Genomic DNA, 12,479 nt, shown 5'->3' with positions numbered 1-12,479 from the left:
AGAATTTGATTGATGTGACAGATTAAAAATATTTACTTCAAAATCCACTCTCACTTACCTCCAAAACCCACTCAAATAAACAACAAAATATTTACTTTCAAATCCTCCCAAATCCATTCAATCACTCTCCTCCAAATTCATTCAAGTGAACAAGTGCTAAGAGATGAAAGAATATTCAAGGAATGTCTCTCACATGCTCTTTTTGTACGTTTAGCACGATTGTTTTGTCAAAAAATAATATAGCTTCTCACTATATTTTAAAGGCATCCTAGAAGAAAGTCAAAATCTTTAAGTAATAGATCTTTTCCGAATAAGTCTATATCTAGGAGTTTGCATGAAGAGAAAAGAATAACTTTTGGTATCAAGAATATATATTGTTACGCTTTCTCGTCTCTTTCTTTGAATTCTTAAGACTTATCTTGAAATGATATTTTTACAAGTTTTCAAAAGTTTATTATATTGATTTCATATCCTCTCTAAAAGAGTTATCTTTTGTTTTGTAAGATTTCAAAAACACCTTTATTGTTTTAGATTCAAAAGTGAATTCAAACACTTGAAAACGTTTAACTCAATGAAGTTAAAAGTTAGTCTAGTATTGACACCAAAAGAGGGGAAACTCGTCTAACCAGTTTGGTTATTTTGTTACCAGGAGTGATTAAACTCAGTTTTTTAGTGGAACCTCTTAAGAGGTTTTAAGAAAAAATTGAATGTGATTGAGTATGAATGAACCAATATAAAACCAAAGAATTTTTTTTCCTTTATTTTAAAACTATGAGTTTTTTTAACAAACCTTTTAACCAGTAAAGTAATATTAAACACTATTAAAAAATAAATAAAACATTGTTCAAACCCTTTATCATGTTTTTCTGTGTTTCATATATAAAACCGACAAACACTATTATAAAATGAAAAATGCAACGATTTTGTATTAGTTTTGTGAACATAACGTGTTCAAATATATATTCCAGTAAATATATATTAAGTTAGTAATTATTCATTTATTATAAAAATATATTCTCCTTCTATAAGGATATCTAAATAAAATTTGGATGAAGATCACTAGGTACTTCAAACATTCAATTATTATTACCTATATTATAAAATTCATTATTACAATTACAAGAGCTTCCTTTAATTACATTATAAAATTCATAAAAAAATGATTTCAACGACCCATCGAAATAACATGTAAATAAACATTGTAGGTCTATGTTGTGATTTAAGGACATGACTAACATATGTTATATTTTTGCCGAGGTTGAAAGAAATCTTAATTCTCTAACATATGTATTTGTCAGGTGTTAGAGATGAGAAGAGTAAATATCTCTTTCATGAGCAAACTAATACAAAATCTCATTCAATATATCCAAAAGTGACGTGTTCAAGCCTTGATGCACAAATTTTATGGTAAAAATTTAAATTCAAAAGTAAATACCTTCTATTTTACCATTGAATTAGAGCAAATAAGAATTAGAATAATTAAGAATTAGTTTATACATGGTAGACGTTTAAAAATAAATTTGGTCATTTTTTATATTATGTATTATTTTTTGGAGAATAATGCTCTTTGTGATAGACTCATACTTTAATTATAATTCTCTTTATTCAACTTTGTACATTATTATGTCTTAGGGACATCTTTATTGCAAAAGTGTTATAACTTTGAGACATAAGTTTTTTAGTACTTTTCAATTGAAGTATGTTGACACTTACTAAAATTAAAAATTCTCAGCCTTAAATAAGACAGTGTGTCATAATGATTAAAAAATAAATATTTTTCTTAAAAACATTAAAATATATGCTAACAACTAATTAGAATACTATTAAGAATGCGAGTTCTATAAAACTCCTTTAATAGAGTAGGAGTTAATAGAAAACATTAAATATACAGTACCACAATTAGAAACACAACGAATAAATTAAGATTTTATATAATGAATAGCATAACTTATCCTTTTTACAAGTTCTAATCCCCCTTTATTTTATTGTATTATTTGACATACATTATTATCTATCTATCTATCTATCTATATATATATATATATATATATATATATATATATTGAATAATATTTGATAACATGAAAATAATTAAATTGAAAATTAGTATATTTTTTATGATTTATTAGAATTATACTGTTTGTTTAATATGATAACGTATGACTTAAATTAGTTAACAACTTTCTAGGCCGGGTAGTAAGAGTTGGATATATAAGCCCAAGCCCACAGACCAAACAGGGTATTGGGCTAACATTTGTAAATGTTGGGTCCAAGTCCTAAGATTAGCGGGTTTCTAAGTCAACTCATTTTAAATATTTCATTCCATATTATGTGTGCATTTATAATTTATACCAATCAATGTTTTTAAATTTATTCTATGTACTTTAAAAGAACATATTTATATAAAAAACTTTCAAAAGAAAAATATTTAAATTTTGGTTTGTGAACCAACACGTTGTTGGTCAGTGACATTCTGTTAACAAAATTGCATCATCAACCTCTAAACTTTACTTTCAGAATTATATATTATTATATCCAATAGTTTTCAGAAAGGGGCATTATTGTAAGAAGAAGGTACTTTTAATCGTGAAGAGAGGTGCATTTAAGAATTGTCACTTTGAAGTAGTACATTTGGGCCCAGCAAATGATAACTCATGATGACTCACGGATACATATGGGCCGCGTGTGTCCAGGTAAACCATGTGACCTAATATGTATATTATTTTTTTCTTACATGAACAGGTATTTGGATTTTGTACTGACTGATTCAAATTTCTTTTCTCTCTATGTTAAGCACAAAAGGTCCAAATATCGAGTAATGATACCATGATACACTTTTACATTCATTTGACATAAATTATAAATGTAAAATGGTCAAAAAAATGTAAATGTTTGTATTGTTTCAAGAAAGAAGAAAATAAAAAGTAAGTAAGAATAGTATCAAATTAATGTAAAATATTTAGGTGTATCAAATAATCTTTACTTTAAGTTAAAATATTGTGTTTCTACTCGATCTAGTAAACATAATAAAAATACAATTCAATAAAATTTTCGTTTTATTCTAAGTATAATTTATGTTCATCTTATAAATATAATATTTATTTTAAAATATTTTAATTTTTAATGTTAAAAAATCTTCTTTCTTTTTAAATAGGAAATAAACCCTTCTAAGATAAAAGAATATTAGGAGAAGAACTAATTGTAAATATAAAATTGAATTGCATATTTTAGTATAAATTTTATTTTTATTTTTTTATACAGGCATGTGTTATAATAATTAGCATAAGACCAAAGATGATTAAAATAAAAAAGAAATAAAAGTAATGGAGGGATAATATTAAGAAATAATTTAATATATAGTTGAAAACATCAAAGTGAAAAGGGATCTTAGTTGAATATTTAAAGATTATTAAATTCACACCTGCATAACTGAACATGTGTGTGTATATATAAAGTCAGAGTTATTGGGTTTGGAACTGAGTTGTTTCAACAAGCAACGTATTTGACTACAGATTCATTCATAATTAGCTAGCTGGCCACATTGGTAACCTATTATCAGATATCAAATTCAAAAATAAAAAACCTTTCAACGTTCAATTAATGGCGGCATGTCACTGTTAAATATTACAACTTCCATCACTCTCAACAAAATCTTCCCTTTTACATTGCCCTACTTTTTTTTTTCTTCATTTTTTTAACAACTTTTCTTCTACAAACGTATTAAAATATTGCTTTGAATTGTAAACGTTCAATGTGATGATTGATTTGCAATGGTTTTAAATCAGAAAAATAGAAGTTGATCCGTAAAACGTGACAAAATCAGTGCTTGCATCTGCATATGACGGAATAAATCTGTTTTATTTTATTTTTTCTGGTCCAATTTAAATATTTAATTTATCACAGTCTGATTTTCAAGAAACAACGTTAAACCTTTGAATTGTTCTTGGTCCTGTTTTGTTTTTTAAAAATCACAGTGACGATTTGATGACACCAGTTGGATTAAACATTTTAAGAATTTCTTTGAATGTACCTTTTTTTAGTAATGAGATGTATAATAAAAGAATAATGATATTTTGACAATATATTTTTGATAATATTTTGACATCATCTACGTGTCATTCTGTGATTAGTTCAAAATTACTCCACAATCCATAATAATAGTTATAAACACCAACATAGACCAATCACAGAATGACATAGATGATGTTAAAATGTTGTCAAAGTATCATTTCCCATAATAAAATGACAAATTCACTGATTTTTTTTTTCATGTTAGATTCAATGAATTTTACTTACATTGCTAAAAGAATCAATTAGTATATTATTAAGATCCAAAACTAAGAGATAAAAATTATTTTATATACAGATAAAATATTTCATTTGGTAAGAGTTTTTTATTTAATACATGTCTTTTGAATGCTTCTGGAACCACAATCTATTAATGTGGAAGGAACTCGTCGTTTAAGTCTTCAAATTTTATAAAAATAAAAAAATATAACATTATATAAAATTGTAAAGCCTTGAGAGGTGGTCGACAGATAGCAAGATGAGTCATGAGAGGTGAAGAGCAAGATATGCTCAGTGTTGTGACCATAAATTGTGAAAAAAAAATATTAAATACAAATAAAATATCACATCGAATAAAATAAAAGATAAACATTAATTTATATACATAAAATACTTCTATTAGTAAAAGATTTTTTTTCAGTGGTCCAATATCTTATATTCATTAGTAAATAAAAAACAGTGATCAACGAAGTGTATATTATTTAGTGAGATCTACATTAAATTTGAGAGGAATGATATAGTTAGTTTCATAAGAAAACAGTGAAACGTATATTATTTAGTAAGATCTTCCAAAGTTTCGCATAATGATAGAATGCTCATACGTTAAGAAATGAAAATAAAATACTTCAAAAATCGTATTGTATCAAAATCATGAAAACATTTTTAAATTGTTAAAATACAAATGTGGTAAATATATATATATATATATATATATATATATATATATATATATATATATATATATATATATATATATATATGCATTAAAAACAAATACATTGTCGACGTTATTTCTTAACATATTACAACTAATTTTAATATGCTCAGTAATGTATTCTATTTTTAACATAACCATTTTATTAGTCGATATTAAAATAATTAGATAATATTTTATATTTAAAATTCAATAGTTCCTAATATACATATACTAATTATTTCATGTATTAAATATAAATAATTTATAATGTGTAACATAACTTTATTTAAAATATAAATGATTTAAAAAATTATAATAAAATAAATATCAGAAATTTATTTAAATAAATGTCTTTTATTTCTAACATGCTTCGATAACTATCAATATAATTTTTTTGTTTGATTGAAAAATAAAACAGTAGAATATCATAAAATGATTTAATTATGTAAATCTAAAATATGATTTAAGTCTAAAAATAATTATTTATTACAAATTTTAATAGAGAACCATCTATTATAATATAATATAAGAAAAAAAATACCAAAAAATTTACTTTAACATCCATCTTATTTTTTTGACAAATGTGTAAAAAAAAATAGTATTTTAGTCATTTAACATTTTAAATGTTTTTATTTATATTTATTTTGTTGTATACGGAAGCTATTTTATTTTTTATTATAATATTAAAAAAATGCCAAGGAATTTACTTCAATACCTATTTTATTTTGTCGACAAATGTCTTAAAAATAATAATTTTAGTCATTTCACATTTTTAATTTTTTTATTTATATTTATTTTACTGTCACATGTACTTATATTACCTTTCTTCTCCCTTTATTTTATTTTTTAACTTTATTTATTCATATTATTTGGTTGCCACGTTATTTTCCGTTTTTATCCATTTATCTGTTTTTTAATTTTTATATTTATTTTGTTATCAATGTGCATAAATTTTATTTTATTTATTTTATCATTTATTTTATTTTTAAATTATTTATTTAAATTTTAATTTTTAATATTTATTTTGCTGTCACGTGTGGATATAATTTATTTTACCTTTTTATATATGTTCATATACTGATATATAGCTTTAGATACTAGACAAATTTATTGATGTATTAATTATACCAGCTTATCATTACATATTAAATCAATATGTCCATATTTTTGCAAGGTCTATTGTTTGTATTTTTAAGAGTTTACTTTGTATTTTCTTCATATCCTATATCCATTGTATTTTTACAAAATTTACTCTTTACATTTTTACACACATATTGACTTTCTAAAGCTATAAATATTCTTTTACATTGATTTTATTCAAAATTTAATTATAAACTTAAATATACTATTATTTTTTCCTCAATCTCTTAATATATTTTAATAATATATATATATATATATATATATATATATATATATATATATATATTTTAATATAATATATATTTACTAACATAAAAAGCACAAACAAATAATAACATGTGTGCCTAGTTATTTATTTAATTAGACAATTCTTACAATATACTTTAGACAAATTTGAACAAACCCTCATTAGACAATTTTGTCCATGTCCTAATTAAACGAGTTTAGCAAAAATCATTAGATAAATCGTTTTATACATTAATTATATGAGTCTAAAAATACATAGACAAGTTTGTTCCTACATTGATTAGACAAGTCTATCAACAAACATCAATTTTTCGTCCATGTATTGATAAGACGAGTTTAGCAAAATAAATTACACGTTTTTTCGTACACAGATTAGACAAATCTATTAAACACATTTGATGAATTTGTCCACTTAGTGATTAGGTGATTCTTACAATACACATTAGTCGTATTTGAACATGCATAGGTTTGACGAGTCTAGTAATACACATTATATGGGTGTGTCCATATACTTATGAGATAAGTATGTCAATGCATATTAAAAGAGTTTGTCAATGAATTTATTAAATGAATATAAAATGCACATTAGACGAGTATGTTCATTCACTAATTGTGAGTCTTGCAATATACATTAAACAAATGCATTCATACACTGATTATACAAGTTTAACATTGCACATTAAAACAGTCTATCCATGCATTATCGGACAAGTATTTTATGCATAGAACATAAAATAAGTAATTCAATGCATTAATTAGATGATTTTAAAATACGCACTAGGTGAGTCAATTTATTCATTGATTAAACGAGTTTAGAATTATACATTAGACGAGTTTGTTTATACACACAGTATACGCGTTTATTAATACACATTAGACAACTATATTAATTCTTTGACTAAATATGTCTTGTAATACACATTAGATAGTATTTTCTCACACATCATATAAGTATAACAATATACATTAAATGTATGTATTCATATAATGATTATACAAATATAGTATTAGATATTAGACGAATTTGTCGATTCATTGATTATACAAATCTAACAATACATATTAAATCAATATGTCCATATACTATTTTATATCTATAAAGAATAAACTCAACATGCATATTTTATTCTTTGTATTTTTAAAAAGTTTATCTTTATATATATATATATATATATATATATATATTAGTTTTCTAAAGTTTAGAAATATTTTTTTATGTTAATTATATTCAAAATTTAATTATAAATTTAAAAATATTATTATTTTTTCTTCAACATCTAAATATCTTTTAATAAACATATTTAAATAAACATCAACCAATATGTAAACATGGATTTTGAAAGGAGTTTATATTAAAAAATATTTTCAAAAATTAAAAATTATAAAATAATTTTTTATTTTTATTTTTATTTTTATTTTCCCTCTCTGTGTGACGAGTGCTATCTACTCACACGTTTAATAATAAATTTAAAAGACGGTTTTAAGGACCCCATAGACGCCCAAGAGTAATTTTAATCCGCAACGCATACTCTATTTAGGAATTTTTGTCGGTTCTCCTGCTCCGTCTCCCCACGCTACATCCTATCATTTCAGAATTTATTTTCTGAAACACATTAAAATGTTAGTCCAAGGAATTTACAAGCTATATTAATTAGTCAAGAAATTGCTTAAAACAAATAACTTCAATCAACCATATTAAAAAATAGCTCTACTTAACATCATTTGAAATAATTGTGGTTAGTATCATATAAAAATTATTTACTTATGTAAATAATGTAATGTAAATTAAACAATTTAATAATGTATTTTAATTTCCCTAAATTATGACTTATTTATCCAAACATAGCATTAATATTTTTGGAAAGGAATTATGGAACACTCACCATGGCACGTGTGATTGTTTTAGACCTAAGATTTCCTTGATTGGTGTGCGGCAGGAGAAAAGGGATCACCTACTTGCAATGTGCCCTATTAATTGTGAGGCTTTTAAAGCACTTTTGCTTCCATTTTCATGTCTCTTTTATGACTATAATTATACATTTATATAATCATGCGGATTTTAGTGAAACCAAACGCTGGTCCACATTAATGTCATAATTAACATATTAAGTGAAATGATAAGCACATAACACTGCATTATTATAATATTGTTACACTGAGTTTAGTATCTATTAATTAATTTTTAATTGGTCTGTCGTGGATAGAAACATCATTGTTTGTGTTTTATATATCTCAAACTGCTGTTAATAATATAGGCATCTCATCTAACATGGTGCCAACTAGCTGGACCCACGACGATACCCTCTATGTTCTACAATCTTAATTATCACTCCGTACTTTACTCTTAACTTTATCATACTCGAATACGCTTTTTAAATTCTCATGGTAGGGATATAACAGCAAAAAAGTTAAACTATGCCTGCACGAGATAGAATATCATTCATTCACCTAACTTAAATTTATTCAATTTAATTTTATATCTTTAGTAAATTTCTTTCACTGTCAACCAAGATGTATGTTTCCCTCTCGTGTACCCTTTCGTTGAGAATTGTGATTACAATACGCCATATATATTTTTAAGAGATTTTCTCGGTTTGAAGTTTCGTATTCACTAAAAATAAGGTCAAATTATAATATATAAGTGAGGTGTAACTTATTTTATAAGTCGATTTTGTGGAGTTGAGTTAAGTTTAAAATCCACTTTCTAATATGGTATCAGAGCTATGGTTAGAACCTATCCTAGCGAGTTCTAAGTGAACATTTTTGTTTTCATCCGTTGTCGGGCTTCTATCAAACCATCCATTAATTTTTACTATCACGCACGAGATGTCTATACATCGACGTGAAGGGAGTGTGTTGAAAGTCTCAATTTAATATATAATGTATGCATCATTAATTCACCAATTTAATATCTTCATAGTAGAATTTAAATATTTATATAGGAGTTTAAGCATGTGTATTTTAATATTTCTTTTAGCATAGGTTATTAATAATACTTATTGTTTTATTACTTTATTACAATGTATATTCTTTGCAATCTTCCATTTCTATTTTCTTCTTTATCTATTTTCTTCTCTATTTTTATATTTTTATATTTTTAAATATTCAAAATTATGAATGTAAGAAAGAGTTTAGCTATATCTGTATTCTTAATTCATGACGTAAATAGATTATTCATCATATTTGTGTTAACAGTGTTGTATATGATATCAATTGTCCTAGAGATAAAGTGAGTTGAGTCATAGTTAAACCATGATGTTTGAATTTTTACACTCTTAAATATAAAGAATTGTATCCTAACTAATAATTAGAGTTACGAGTTAGTTTTGTCTGTCTGAATTTGCTAGCAATTAATGCATAATGTGAATTAACTCAATATTATCATGATCCAACCTTCCATAACATGAAGAGATTTATAAATTAATGATGCACATTTACATTGATATTCCAACATGATTTCAAGGGAGAAGAGATATCTGTCAGGAAGCTTTGGTGAACAAGCTTTTTACGTTGGAGTTTCAACAAAATAATAAAAACAATAATATTTAATTTCTAAATATTTAACATTTATTTATTTTTTAAAATACATTGTATTCTTTATTTATTTCAATATTATTATTTTTTTCAAAACTCGTATAACCATCTTTTCCAAAAACCAATTTTAAATTAATTTTAATAGTAATGGAAATTTAATAATATTTTTCTTTTATCTATTATAATATTTTTTTTAATCTGTCACATTACTTGAATCAATAACAAATTTTATGTTCAAATTCATCCACAATTACCTTTAAATATTAAAAATAAATAATACAAATTTTATTTTTAAATTCACTCAAATTTATCCACTCATTTTTTCTCAAATCCATTTCATTTTAGCTATTTACTACAGTAGATGATAAAAATACAGGTGAGTGTTGGATTTGTATCAGCTTATTTGAAAAGATTTGCTGGGATGAATTTGGAGGAGTGAGGAGATTTGAGTGAAAAGTCAGCTCACTTCCACACAAATACCACATTTTATCTTTGTATTTTTTTTTCACTTTTACACTGTGTTAGCTAGTCTTTAAAAAAAATACGTATGCTTTTTTCTTTATTCTTTAGTAAATATGATGATATTTTGTATAAGTTTAATTGTATATCAGATTTATAATTCATTTAGGATTAGATTTGTGAATTAGAAAATGAATTATCAAAATGTTTAATATCGCTAAAATAATATTTAAAATTATTTCAGCTTAATAATCACGCGCATTTTATTATAATATAATTTATACATTTACAATTTAAGTTAAATTACTTTTATATACATGGATATAATAATTATCTTATTTTTTTATCAATTAAATCCTTATTTTTAATCTATTACATTTATTACATCACTCGTTAATTTTCATAAATTCTTTTCTTATTCTCCTTCAAATCTCACTGTCTCTTTCTTTATTCAAACAATCTACCTTTCATCTCTTTTTTTCCTTTAATTTCACTATAGAAAACAGACACAATTTAAAAGTGAGATTTCTATTAGGACAATTGTTAAAGAAAATATTGTTATAAGTGACATCAAATCTCCTATGATAAAGACTAATTAAGTTGACTCATAATAAAATTACAACGCTTAAATTATAATGCTTACATTATGTTTAGGTAAATGAATCATATCGAACCCAAACTCTCAAAAATCAAAAGTAAATTTTGATTAGAAAACACATAAAATTAGTGCTGTCAAAATATTGTAATCCGCGAGTCAACCCGGCTCAGCACGAGTTTAAACTAGGTTGGGTTTGAAAAACATGTAATCTTCGTACTAGTTTTTAATCCGGCTCACTTAGAACCCGGCTTACCGAGTTGAATCTGTGGTGAGTCGGGTTGGCTCACCAACCCACCTAATTTAATTTAATTATTTATTATTTTTTGTTTCAATATTATTAGTTAACATTTTTTTTATTATATTGCATATGGTGATAAAGAAGAAGATGTTTCAAAGAGAAAAATATTATAGATTTATTTATTCAAGACTCTAATATTATAAATGGACAAGTGATACAAAAATTATCAATATTAAAAACTTATTGTTCGCTTTAAATGTTTTTGGATTACGCTTAGATTATATGATACTTTTTAATTTTGAATTGTCTTTGGAGTTTAACATCATTTTAGTCTGACGTTTATTTAGATTTGAATTAAAAAATTACAATTTTTTTTATTTTTAAAAAAACTTATAATTAAATGAGCGAGTGAGTCAAACCGTTTAACTCACCAACCCATGATGGGTTGGGCCAGATTCGAATTTTTTTCAGTTTGTTAATAAATAAGTTAGGTTAGATTGATTCACTAAATAACCAACACGAGATGAATCGGGTCAGGTTGAACTGGATTACCCGACATCTGTACATAAAATTAATAAATAGAGTGTAAATGTTTTTTCATAATAATAGACATATATAATATCGCATGAGTTGCGTATGTAAAAGACTTACTCTGTTACAATCAAAACAGAAACCTGATATAATAATTTTCTACAGATACATTCAATTAATAAAAAATATATTGTATTGATAAAACTAGAATAGAATAAAAGAACTATTTCACAAATAAACATATAAAAGAAACTGTTTGTGTGCAACACAATATTTTTCTACATTATTTATTAAAAATGTATACAAATCAAATAACCAACAAAGAGAAATGCATATATGTTATTAGTATAAATTTGTCTTTTTCAGGCAAGATGTATCTACTAAATACATAAAATATATAATAACTTTCATAATGGGGGTAATTTATTGTTAATTTTAACTTATATGGAAATTATTAAACTGCAATAACTTACATGTGAAAGAATGATTGTAGATATAACTTTTAAATTAATTGTCATGACAAAATAATAAATAACAGTGTTATTTTATAGATAAACTTTGTACTAAAAAATATATAAATATCTGGAAAAAGACTCTATAAAAAGGAGTCAAAAGACACTGGTAGTGGTACACCTCAGCATTACTTTGATAGGATGTGAGCACTTACTAGCCAAATCATGATTACAGGTATTCATTATAGCTTTAACAGTATATCATAATAATACTCTGTGGTGATTTAATAATAA

This window comes from Vigna umbellata, chromosome 2 (genome assembly GCF_029865625.1).
Source record: "Vigna umbellata cultivar VRB3 chromosome 2, Vumbellata_1.0, whole genome shotgun sequence".
Taxonomy (NCBI): Eukaryota; Viridiplantae; Streptophyta; class Magnoliopsida; order Fabales; family Fabaceae; genus Vigna; species Vigna umbellata.
This window is presented reverse-complemented; position numbering follows the sequence as displayed.